We start from the raw sequence: 14,095 nt of genomic DNA on the forward strand, positions 1-14,095 counted from the left end.
ACACAATATTTCTCCCTTCCCTTTCCTTCCCTCCCTCCTAATCCTTCCATATATCATACCTATTCTCCTTAAAATTCATGGCCTCTTTTTTACTAATTGATATCGTATGCCTCTACTTATTTGTTTGTGTATGTGTCTGCATATGTTTATGATGTATATACATATATATTTCTAAATATAACCTTCCCCACTTGTATAATACTTGTGCATATGCTTTTAGGGTTGACTGTATGGCACAAGACAATCAATTAGTGTGATCTTTTTGGGGGGGAGACCATTTCTTCTGCTGCCTACTTTCCTTAATTGCCTGTGGGTTTTTGTGTAGGATTGAGGATTCATGGGCTCTTATTCTTAAGAAAGGGTTGCACTATGAAGTATTGGCTGGCTTTGAACTGTTTATATAGACCAGGATGTTTCAAACTCAAAGATATCTGCTTGTCTAAGCTTCCCAAGTGTTAGGATTAAAGGCATGTGTCACCATGCCAAGTCTTAAACAAATTAATACAAATAATAGGTATTTGTCAGTATACCCTAATTTCACAGTATGGAAGGTAAGAATGTATACCCTTGAGAACTTAGAGTCAAGGTAACAAGGCGATCTATGTCCAAGAATTCAAATTATTTTGTAGCATTCTAAATGAAAGAAAAGAAAAAAAATCTTCTTGTGCTTGATTATAAATGAGAAACAGCCAAAGTACTCAGGAGATATTGATGGGAACAGCAAAGTGTAATAGGCTTGCTCAACACACACACACACACACACACACGCTCTCACACACAAAAGTCCTTAAACAAGTTTACATCTGTAGGATTTGTACATTGAAAACATATCAGTATCTAAAATGGGGGGTAAATTGTATCCAGTGCCTTCTATTGTTTTTACAATTAACTTTTAGTGAAATCACTTTTTGTTTTAAGTGTTCAGTATTTTCTGCCAGGGTAGTGGGACATGGGCTATAAATTACACAGAATCCAGCCATTTAGAGTTTCAGATACAAAATGGAAAGTGCAGTGGGCTTTCTGGCAATTTAGATGATATTGTTATCAGTTGTTCCCTGTGATATATTCCATGGCTTTATTGGGAAGATATAGAACACAGAAGAACACTAGGTCAGAGGAACTGGACATTCATCATTTTGGAAGCTTGTATGCATTCAGACAAGTCGACTGAAGACGTTTGAGCAGACAGCAGCATGACATGTGTGGGACTGGCCACTGTGTAATCCAGTTTGCTTTAATAAAATGGGTCTAAGGAAAGACACTGCTGGAAAAAGACACTGAGAGAATGTTAGAATTAGTAAGTTGAATAAGGAACAGTGTTTGATTACTTAGCCTGAAATTTTCAGCAGAAACAGAATCCTTAACGGGGGAAAGATGCTGAAAGATTTGGTATGAAGACAATGTGTAATCCCTCTGCAGAGAGGGAGGTACAAACTTAACTAAGAGGGTCTGGCATTAGATGAATGAAACAAGAAGGCAGATATAGGGAGGCAACCCAAGATTCGTGATCAGCCTGAGAACTTTGGCTTCCAAATCAAAGGAAGGTGACAGGGACTGGGTGTAAGTGTGACCAAGTGGAGCAAACTTGTTACTTTTGAAGTGGGAATTTTCTGTTCAGGTCTGGCCTTGTGGAGATGAATGTCTAGTTTAGTCAAATAGTCAAGAAAAACTGGGAGTTCATGCTTTATGTTGTCAAGGAGTTCAAATTAAATAATAAAAAAAATCCCACAGAAAATGAAACAGCAGACCTCAGCGTCTGGTAAGGCAGACAGGTCAGCAGGCTCTGGGTTTGAGACCTCCTGATGATTGCTTAGACGTTCTTACACAGACGTAGAATAGAGAAGGCAGCTTACTTGACAATCCAAGCATAGCACTGTTATGAATAGCCAGGACCCAAGTGCAAAACCCACAGCTTATTTGATGATTTATTCAATGTCTTTCTTTGCAGGCTGTATACCCTTTGGAGACTATAGACTCTCCCTGCCTCACTCTCATACATGTAAATTCTGCAACATAGGCACTATGCTTAGAAATTTACCTCCAAGTTTGCTGGATCTTTCTTTCTTTCTTTCTTTCTTTCTTTCTTTCTTTCTTTCTTTCTTTCCTTCCTCTTCCTTCCTTCTCTTTCTTTCTTCCCTCCCTTCCTTCCTTCCTTCCTTCCTTCCTTCCTTCCTTCCTTCCTTCCTTCCTTCCTTCCAAATTTCAGATGAGGGAGGAGAATATTAATGCACATTATAATCTTTTATAATTTTATTAAATCTATACATCACTAGTGTATGCATGTTGCTTGTTTTCAGAAGACTGTTTTCATATAAACTGTCACAAAGTCTTTAGAGTTGATGTGAGCAATGTGGAATCTCTTAAATTATTGTGACCGTGACACTCCTCCAGTCAAAATACTTCAGTGAGTGCTTATTGCCTACTGAGCAAATTTTAAACTCAGCAGGTTCCTGTGTCTGTGTGATCTGGCTTTAGAAGATTTGATCAGTTCCCTTTTTGTTCCAGCTTTCCAATCTTGGGGAAATCCCATGGCAGAGTGAGTCTAGGTTGCTGAGAGCAGTTTCAAGGGACAGTGCCTGCTTATTATTGACAGTGGTTACTGGACAGGATACAAAGTATGCTACCAAATGTCAGAGCAATCAAGTGAAAAGAGACGGAGGTTCACAATAGATTGGGTGTGTTTGCATTGACATTTCTGAAGTAGACCTCTGCTTAGTGACTAGTTGTAGATGCAGGAATGAACTAATAAATACAGGTAAACTGTATTGTTTTTTTTAAAGAAAATATTGATTTAAAAAGTATGTGTGCACATGTGTGTGTGTGTGTGTGTGTGTGTATGATTGGTGGCCACATGTTGTGAGTCAGAGGACAACTTGTGGGGTGAGTTTTCTCTTTCTACCATGTGAGTGAAAGGAATTGAACTCAGGCAGTTAGGCATGGTGGTTAGTGTTCCTATCTGACTGATGCATCTCACCATTTCACTGGCCCTGCATTTCTGTATGTATGTGCTGTTTTATTTTTCTGGAGGGACTGCTTAGGACCAATCCCAAGACCTTGCTCATTCATACTAGGAAGTACTGTACTGAATTGCATTGCCACCTGATAAATTTTTAAAACATTTGTTGATGTCCAAGGTTGGCTGTTGAAACATTTTTTCCAGTTAATGAATATAGTTAAATATTCAGTTTGTCATTGTATTTGTCAACATTCAGATAATAGGGGTGGGGGAGTGGTGACCAAAAATGATATATGCAAAGGTGCCTTCTTCTGTGTTAGGGAAGTAGTAGTTCTACAGCTATGGACCATAGGCTATTCAAATTAGAATAATCAGGAAAGCTTACTGGTAACAGATTCAAGAAACATATCATAGACCAAAGAAGTTAAATCTCTTAGAGAAAATTAAGGTCTGTGTTTTTATGAAGTTTCCTCCAATTGATTCTGAATTTAAATACCAGTCTCGAGAATATGTAGTGCTGTTGATTATCAGTAGGTAGTCCTCATACTTTCCTTCTTTACACTAGTGTAAACCAGCTACACACACACACACACACACACACACACACACACACACACACACACCAGCTCCTGGCAGCTTGGCCAAGGAACAGCTATGTACGTGCTTGCATACAAGATGGGCACATCTGTACAATAATATGGCTAATCAAGCTTCACACAAGTCAAGTACCACTGCTTAATTCTGAATGAGTAGGAAGGATGGTGAGGATTTTTCAAGGCTGTCTTCAGTACACCAGGGCATTGCTCCTTCATTTTCTTTTCTTTTCACCTTTATTTGAAATCAGTTTTTCTTTCCTGATCAAGAATGACAGGGATATTGAATACCAGTGAATAAACAAAATGTCTGTCCTGAAGCCATTGCTTTGTAAGTATTGACCACTTTATATGATAAGACTCAGAAATATGGAATTGCTGCTGGAAGTTGCTGTTGGATGGTTTAAAAAAAAATCAATCCAGTTTTCTGAGCCATCTAGTTGTCTCAGCTGCCCAGCTACATGACCTAAGTCAATCCCAAGATTCATATGGTAGAAGAAGGAAGCAACTCTTGCATGCTGTTCTCTGATCTCAGCATGCATACCTCCCTAAATAAAGAAGTAAAAATTTAAGAGATGAATTCAGTTGCCCATTAAAACCATTTAAGAACAGATTCACCAACAACCATACAAAGGCATGTAGAGCTGAACCTAGGACCAGAATGTAGTTGCTTTTGTATTCTAAGGATAATTATGTTTTCCTCCAAAACTGTTTGCATGATGTATTTACAGTAGTTTCTGGGATAAGAAATAACATCTCTTTCCTTCCTTAGATCTCTGTCACCCCTTTCTCCAAAACTTTCATTAAGCATTTCTCCTTTCCTTTTCTACTTTCCTCTTTTCTAATACCCAAATACTGGAATGACGAAAGAAATCAGTAGCATTGTACAGCAACACAGTGATAATGAGTTCTTGTGGGAAAAATTTAATGTTAAGATGAGATTTGCTAGTCTATTTAATAATTAGATTTATGGCCAATGAACTATCTATCATGTTCATGCATGGCAAGACTCTCAATAAAATAAATAGGATGATTTTTTGCTTTACAGGATGTACACTGAAAAGCATAAAGCTGTTAATTTCTCCTTTCTCCTTTCTATTTTTGTCTCTCAAACTCTTGAATGAATTATTTTTGATTTGGTCCCTTATGAATATATTCAATAGATTGTGAGCAGATTTGAAAAGAATCATAAATGTGAGCCGCACCTGCTCTGTAGATCAATGATGAGTGTAGTGGTGTCTTGATTTCTTATCAGAGTGTTCATGAGCTTCACAGCTGGGCCATTTGATAGAACCCGGTTAGGATTGATTACTCACCAGTAAGTAACTGTTTCTTTCTTCGTAAAGTTCCAGTGGTCTGTCTTGTAAAAGTCCTGAAGAACCTTCATGCCAGAAGACTAGTTGATGGTAAAGGAGGAAAGTAGGAAGGGATAGTCCCCGCATATCTATAGCTGTCATGGGTCTCAAAACCACAAATGGCACTGAGACTTGTAAACTAATAATAGGCTCTTATTTTGGGCTTTCACATACTATGGAAAGTTCTGGAGTCCTTGGAGGCCAAAGCACTATATAAAGTAGAGTATTATGTGATCTAACATAGGAAAGCAGTCACAGTACAATACAAAAACAAATGGGTGTGGTGTGAACCAACACACTTTATTTATAAGAGCAGCTGGCAGACCCAATTTGGCCCTGGGGCTAAGGTTTACAGCTACTGCTTAAGTTCTGTGGAAGCCTGTCACAGGATCCAATTAAAATTCAGGTAGTTCCAGTGTGCTCATAGTGGTTGTGTGATTCTGACAGTGACTTAGTACAGAGATAGTGAGTGTTAATTTCAAACACTTGTCTATGTATACTTTTAGAAGGATTCTGACGCTGTTGGCTTAAGCAGAAAAGCAAGCCATAATTGATTAGTAACCTTTAAAGCAGGCAAAACTACAAATATGGTAGCTCATCGATCATGTTTTTATTTTGTTTTAGAATTTAGGTGATGATTTACAAGGCCTCATCTTCACATGTTTTTCTGATTCTTTCTAGTTTGATACTTTCCAATATCTTGACAAAGACTCAACATTGTCTAAAGGTGTGATCTAATACAGTGTTTCATTTTTTAAGTTTCAAGAATATTTCAATACCATTTTATTACTTCAAGTATTAAGACAGGTGATAAAGACTTTAGAATCTATCTTAAGAAATTTAGTCATATGATGCGGTTATGTTCTGAGAAACGCATCAGAAGGTGATTTGGTTGATCTGTGAACTGCACAGTGTAATTACAGTACTTAGTAAAACAGCTGTGAGGTCAACTAGGCCATATGACTTTAAAGGAACATAGTCATATGTTCTTTGTGGCACATAATGAATTTGTTCGTTAGTGTATATTCATTTAACAAATACTGGATTTTATTTGTGTAATTTTCAATCATTTACGTCAAGTATTATAATCACATTAGCCCTCAATTATGGAGTCTTCTTCACCCTTACCTTCTTCCATTCCTTCTCTGTTCCTAAACATGCTATATGAAGTAAGATACTGTTTGCACTTTGCATATCTGTTGAAAGGATGTAAAAATTCATAGAGAAGTTTGGGACCCCCCCATCTGAATTAAGGTTAGCAAGTTCACAGGCCTAGGTTCCAGGAACTAGCTGGCCACCCAAAGAAAGAACTAGCCAGGGGGCAGGTCAGCCAGGTCATCTGACAAAGGATAGCAGAACTAAAGATACAGGTTGGCTGAGTTACTCCAGGAAATGGCTGCTTACAATGGTCAGGTTAAGGTCACATTCCTGAATAGAATGTGTACAGAATGTTTCCCACTCCCCACCCTGGTTTATGACCAGCTAAATAATGAATTAAGAATTCTCTACTATTTTTATGATGTGGATTGAGATTTTCTGCTGTTCCCTCTTGGTTTCCCCCTTCACCCTCCTAGTTTGTGGTTTTCTCCTTTAAATACCCCTTGCTCCAGAGCCTCAGGGTCAAAGATCCTCTTGTGAGCCTCAGCCTCAGCCGACTGATCCCCAAATAAAGCCTCTTGCCATTGCATCAAGATCGGTGTCTCGTAAGTCATTGGGTGGCCGTAATCTCCTGTGGTTTGAGTGGGGGTCTCCCCTATCAGGGGGCCTTACACTGTAATGTGTTCCTTTAATTCTCAGTAATCTCACAGTTGTATCTGTGCCATACTTTCACAAACCTTCCTAATTTCTTTAGTGCATTTCTGGTAAAGACCAGAGTCATTTTTGAAAGTCACCAGGAGGGGAAAAAATGTGCTGAATTAGCTGTTTTTCCACTTCGTCAGCAGGTGATAGGCATTACCTCACCTGTGGCTTCCCTAGAAACACCTGATACATCTGCTGATGGTCTTTGAGAAGTGAGAAGGGGAGGGATCACAAATGTCAGCGTTGAATAAAGCATGGATTGAAGTCCAAAGGAAACAGAATTTTAACCATCCAAATTGATACGCTATTTCCCTCATTTGGAGTTCCTCATGACTTGTACTCAGAGTTTCACAAAGTTGTAGCTGTTGTCTTACCAGCACCTGTGTGAACAGAAAGGTACAAGAAAGGTAAGTCTGTGGATCCTTTCAGTGTGGGCTGGGCTTTAGGCAGGCAATTAATTTTTCGACCCCTTTCTTTGAAAGAGCAAATAAAAATTTATAAATACTTTAAAGGCCATTTTGAACACTGTTTTAGTTTGGATTAGAAAGGTTGTACACACCAGAGAATGACATATAAGAAACAAAGAGATGGGGGATAAGAGAAGGGTGAGAGAGTGCCGCATGGGTGCTCACCCCAGATGGCTTCAGAGGGAGTTCTGTAAATTACTCATATTCTAGATGTGCTTTGCATCTTTATGTGTGCAGATTTTAGGGTGACATGCTAGTGCTCCCCTTGAGAATTACTGGTCTGTGGATTGAATTCTTTTCCAGAGGTTGTAATCTGAATGAATTATATGATTGCTAAATCCAGCTAGAGGACTGAGGGAATGGGGCAAAGAACAAAATGAGTGCAGAGGAAACTATTTCGTCCTTTGTTACCCAGGGGTGGCCCTTCAGGATTTAGAACCTAGAACAAAGAGAAGCAATGGCAGCATTTCTGCTTATCCAGTGACATCTAACTGCTACCCCCACTTTCTGTTAAGAGAACAGCTGGCACACCCTGGAGAGGTCCTGACAGTGAGCGAACAGCCCAAGGACAAGACACAGCTGAAAGCCAGCTTGGTTGCAAATTAGAATATAATGGCAGAGCTGCTTCTGCTGAGAATCGATTTGCATCAGAGCTCACCAACAAAGCACAAGCTGTAGAGCCAGCTTTTGTGAGAAAGGACGCCATTTGTCAATAACATGCGAGAGTCACTAAACAGGATTGGGCTTACCTGTCACTAGGCTTGCTGCACAAGAACACTCATATTTTTTCACTCAAAGAAAATTTGTATTTAACCTTCAGTAAATGGATTAAATCCCTCTTTACATACTTGTTAGTCATCCTTTCTTCTGTCCTGCAGTGCTGTGCTCACATCTAAATTACAGGACTGAATAAATGAAGTATTTAGACTTATATTTCATTAAGACATGTGCTTATAACTCTGCTGTTTTCCCAAATGATGGAGTTGCTATGATTTTCTCATCAATATACCAGCATCTAAGAATTCTGAGAATCTACAAATAAAATCTTTAAATGTTTTAAGAGATATACAAAAGAATGAAACCTAAGTTTGATGGTATGAAATACTAGAAAGCAGATTCAGTGTAAATGAAAGTTTGTAATAATGGTGATGAGAGTTCTGAGAGAATAGGGGAGCCTGGGAAAGAAAGTAGTTGGGTAGGGTGCAGTGAAAGCCATGCTAGTAGGCTTCTCCAATAAAACTAAATAATCATCAGGGAGGAGCATAATGTAGGAATGGGTGATGGCTTGGTTATGTTATCTTTAACATATTATATGGAGTATAAGATAAATCTACCAAATAAATGTTGCCATTGTGTTTGTGTACGAAGACCTGCTGAGATGGCATAGATATGGAGCACCTTCAAGGTACTTGATATGCTCACAATATCTTTCTCATTGATGCCGTTTCACAGAGATAGAAACGGTCTTATTCTTTTTTTTTTTTCTGTCTTATTCTTTTATAGTCTCCATGTCTTAGCTCAACTCACAGTTGTGTTAGCAAACAACACACTACATTAAAATTCTTCGTGATCAGCCTGAACCAGTCCTTTGTTTTTCAGTCCTGCCCTTGATTTCCTCCTGTGCTGTTGTCCTCATGAATCTGTGCTGGAATGTGCTTCCTTTATCCTCAGTGTAGACCCATGTAAGCTCCACACAACAATTGTGTGAGGTCTCAACTTGCTTAGTTTTTGAGTGTGAATTTCTTTCTTCCTTTGTAAATTAGGATTCATAATTGTCATTTTCACTCTTTGATTCTTCCGATACTCTCTACAAGTTGTTTGCAAGAAGAGCCTATGTTTCAAAAGAGGCAACTATTTGCTTGAGCTCCCCAAGTTTCCTGCTGTGGTAGAAGTGATTTGTAAGTTCTCTGAGAATGTGCTAGGTTAGTGGGGGCCTACACTCTGACATTTCCCCTGAACTTTTCTTTGTGGATGCAGTGGTGGGGTGGGTTCACTACTTCATCAGCATTTGTCTATCACAGACTTGATGAAGCAGGATGCTGGGCCCTTTGATCCAATGTTCTGATTAGGGATCTGGTACTGTAAGCTTTCCATTCACTTCCTATTCAGCAGCTGTAGCCACACAATCTCAGATGGATCTCTTTTGAGATTACAAACTTCAACTTTCTTTTTCTCTGGAACATGTAAGCTAGGAGTAAGTACATGTTAAATAGTAGTAGAAAGATTTTAGTTAGTTTTCTAAATTACAATGCTCTTTTATTGTCTCAGATTTTAGGTAGGGAATTTAATCATCATAATATTTTCCATCTTTTTTTCAAACACTTATTTTTTTTTGAAAGGCTTTTCAGCACATGCAGTCCAAACAATAAAAATTCAGTCTATGCATTATTCTATTTATTTTTCAATAATGTTTCAAAGGAACTTAGCTTTTAAGTCTATAGATCAGTACTCAAAGGAAATTGTCAGCTAGATACAATCTAGAGTCACCTGTGAAGGCAGTCTCAGTGAGGGATTGTCTAGACTAGGTTGGCCTGTGGGCATGTCTGTGTGTGTGCATGGCGGGGGGTTTACCTTGGTTAAATGAATTGAAGTGGGAAGAACCATCATGAATATGGGCATTATTTCACGGGTTGGGTCCTGGACTCCATAAGGCTGCAACAAGCAAGCAGAGTACTAGCATGCATGGTCTCATTCTCTCTGCTGGACTGCAGATGTGATGGGCTGCTTCAAGTTTCTTCCCCTTTCACTTTCTTGAAATGATATAATGTGACCTGGACTGTAAGCTAAAATAAACCCTTTCATCCTAAGTTGGTTTTGTCAGGGTATTTATCATGACAACTGGAAATAAAACAAGTATTTAATCACTATAGTAATTAATAAGCCAAACTAAAATAATCTTCTGAACTCTACTTTCACGTTAAGGAAGACTTCATCCTCCTGAAAATGTAGACTGTTTTTCTATAAGTAAGTTAAAGCTATAGCATTTAACCTTGTTTTCTATAAAAACATGTAATAGTCTATTGAAAGGATATAAAAAAAGGCAAGAGTCACAATTTCTTCCTATCTGATAAGATTGTTCTATGTGCTGGTGACTTACTAATAGTTTTACTCTTAACCCATGTAAGCAAAAGAAAGCTCCATGGCTCAGTTAGAACTCAGACAGATCTGCTTTCAGCATGTAACTAAACCAGTGTGTAGAAACAAGTAATTAAAAGGACACAAAGCCCTTAATCAATTGCGCACCAGTTATCTTTGATTGCTCTTGCAAAGGACAAATTATGCACAAGCCGCTTGCAAGCCTGGAGAAAAAAAAGGTTCCATTGTCTTCTTTCTGAAATCATTTCTCTGCAAAGACAAGGACATTCCTATTCCAGACCTCTTGGTTTAATTAAAAGGACACAAACATCAGCTGATGTTGCAGCATATCAAATGTTTCCCTGTCAGTGCAACGGAGTGAATGGAGGAGGGGGGAGGATGGCTGGAAGAATTTCTTTTTCATAATGACTGGCCCTTTTCACTTTGACCATCTGTTTTCTCATGGTGAAAAGCCCCATTGCTGGTATCCTGGCATAGCTTTGCATGCCTTTGTGCTTGTGGGACATTCAATCTTGCATCTGATACATGCTGATCTGTGACACTTCCTAACAAATGAGGCTCTGTTCAAACAAAGAGACTCCCTGATAGGAACTGTAAACTTGGAGCTTGATATCCTAAAGGAAACCCAGGCTATGGCTGAGCTGGCACAGGAAATTCTCTTCAGGGCAACAGAGCTAGAGGAGGTCACACCCTTGTGCACACATGCGTTCTTTCAGATCTTCCCAGACCGCCTGCTTTAGATAGGGCAGCTCCAGAGAGCACAGCTGCACAGGGCCGAGGGAAGAATGCAACCCATATTCATTACAGGCTGAAGCTAGCTCTTTTCAATCATGGCATTTATTTGTGGCGAGTCTTCATTCTAAAATGTGCCCCCACAATTGTTAGCCCTTTCAAATCAATAACCTCATAAGGCCCAAATTTAATCATGTTCAATGGAACTATTTTAGGATGACTAACATAATTTTGGCTTTTTTCTCATTGCTAGCTTCTCTCTGTTTCTATCTCCTCCAACCTTTCTTTCTACTAATTATTTTTAAGTTGATTTGAGGTTTCCAACTACAAATTCATCCATCTTTTTTACTATGTGATATTTTCTTTCATTCTCTCTCTCTCTCTCTCTCTCTCTCTCTCTCTCTCTCTCTCTCTTTCTCTCTCTCTTTCTCTCTCTCTCCTTCAATATGTGTTCACTGTCCATGGGTGTTTTGCCTACATGTATTTCTGTGTAGCACATGTGTGCCTGATGCCCAAGGAGGTCAGAAGTGGACATCAGATTCCCTAGGACAGGCAATACACTGTTGTGAGCTGTCACGTGAGAAGCAGGAGTTGAGCCTGGTCGTCTAGATGAGCAGCCAGTGCTAAGCACTTCATCCAACACCATTATGTGATATTCCTAGGGCTCCTCACGCCTTAGACTTAGACTTAGGTTAGGGAGAGAAAAATGTATAGTGAGCTGAAAAGGATTGTGGGCTGAGGGAAGTGGTAGAACAAGCCCCAGTCTAGGAAAGACAACACTCTACATCGTGGGCTATTATTTAAAATCATGTTTGAATGTAAGCATCCTTTGAGAGAACTTTTAAAAATGTACTGTTTCCTTTCCTTGGCAAACTGCTCCATATTCACTCAGAAGGTCTTACACATCAGCTCTGTGTCTTGCTTTAGGAAAACCAAGTGCTGCTTCCTTGTGTCCCCTCAACACTTTAAGTCAGAACTTGCAAGTAGCACATTACTGAGCCTTTTGTTTCTATAGACATCTCTCTTGTGAGCCACAGGGCAGGGATTGCTTATTTACTTGTTAATTTATTATCCATCTTTGTATCTGTCCCACACTTTAGGATGTACCTGGCCTATACAGGCTCCCACTAATATTATGCTGAATAAGCAAAACTTAATAATTAACTACTAGTACAATTTGGGAGGGAAGAAATAAATAAGTTATAAGAGAAAAAGCTGATTTAACTTACATCTGTCGAACTTTTCTGAGCTGCATTACACATATTTAGCTTTCTGATTCTTCTCATTCCAATGTTAGGGAGTGTTTGATTCAGATTTTTTTTTTCTTTTGACTCAGTTTCTCAGTTTGCTGAATCAGCACTTTTTGAGTAAGGTCTTTGAATCACAGAAAACACAAATGATTCCAAAAGCACTGTCTTTGATTACAACTAAATAGTTAAAGGTTTTTTTATTTTTATTTTTTAGTCTAGTAGGGTCCCATAGTTATAGAAAAAAACCACATTTGTCTAATGAACAGTTTAGGAAAATATTTCAGGTAGGATACTGAGCTGCAGTGTCAGTTACTGCAAAGACTTTTAATCTCACTTTTCAACCAGCTTACTCGGTCCTATACACCATTGTCTAATTCTTCTGAACCTTGAATCCTCTAGCTATAGACTGAGAATATTAACAGTAACAAGTCTCAATGGGGTTTTATGAGGATTAGCTAAATGTGATTGTAAAACATTTTTGGAACACAATGTGCTATATGAAATAATTAATATTCATAATTTTAGAGCAGCTAGGGTTTGAAAGGGTAATGGTGTATGGAAAGCTACTATTGTGTTGCACTTTTTAGGGGAATGAGGCAAAATCACGTTCGTGTCTAATCCCTTTTCCTCATCACTGGTGAAAGTCTAATAAAGTATTGATTAATTGGAGTTTGGTAGCTCATTGAAATTGTTTGGAAAACAATTGGTAGATGAATAGTGATCACTGAGCAAGCAGGGGTGTCCATCCTTTACATACATGACATAACACTGTCACTTACAAAGCTCACATTTAAGAAATGCACAAATAAGTTCCAATAAATAAATAGATAGGTAAAATCATACACAAAATTTCATAATGTATGACGTGATTTTAAGGTCTCTGTGTTGGGCCACAGTCACTGTTATTCAGGGGCTCAGATGACCTTGGACTCTAGGGAACCTAGTTTGCTGCTGAGTGTACTTGAATGTTGTATAAATCACATATAAACCATAGGAAAGACCCATGGAGGCAGCACCTTTAGGTATTCCCATCTCAGCCAAACAAAAGCAAGAAATAGCTGTATTTATATGTGACTCTCAAATCACTTAACTTTTGAGTCAACTCTGCTGGAGAGCAGTGAACACAAGGAACAGATTTAGATTTTGGGTCTCAACCTCTTGGAAATCCAGAAACACTTTAAAAGGCATCTTTATGGTGCACATCACTGAATCATATTATACCGTCCCAGGGGAGTAGGAACAGTAATCCTGCAATGCTGTTGGGTAGGTGGGTATGCTTATGTTTGCATCAACTACTGCTGTGAATACATGTCTTTTATACATGTTATGTTGCAACAATAAATGCCCTCAGAATCCCCAGCTGAGGAGATGAAGAGGAGAGGGTTAATCAGACAGGGCCGCCATACTGCCACACCCAAGGCCTTTTTCTGCAGCCTTATGTGCTCATCAGGGATATCAGATTTTCCCCAAATCTGTTTAAATCTAGAGAGAGAAGATTTTCTTTTCTTCCTTTTCTCTTTTGAAACATGAATTTGTCAGTGAGAATAGCCTTCCTCGTGTTCAAAAGAAGAAATATTGATTTCCTGTTCAGACTATTTTTCAGATTCCCCTTGTCTTTCCTATTCTTATCGACATCCTTGAAGGTCAGATCTCATTACCTAACTTCCTGTAGCACTAGTTCTCAACTTGGCGGCACAACAAAACCTCCCTGAGAGCTTTACAATCTGCCAGATAGTGGCATAGGAATCTCAGAGTCTGATGTAATAGGTCTGCATGTAGCCTGGTTGTTGAGAGACTGAAAAAGCCCCTAGTGACTGGGCAGCTTGGAATCAGACTGAAGTCTTGA

The sequence above is a fragment of the Grammomys surdaster genome, unplaced genomic scaffold (assembly GCF_004785775.1).
Source record: "Grammomys surdaster isolate TR1022 unplaced genomic scaffold, NIH_TR_1.0 1136, whole genome shotgun sequence".
NCBI lineage: Eukaryota > Metazoa > Chordata > Mammalia > Rodentia > Muridae > Grammomys > Grammomys surdaster.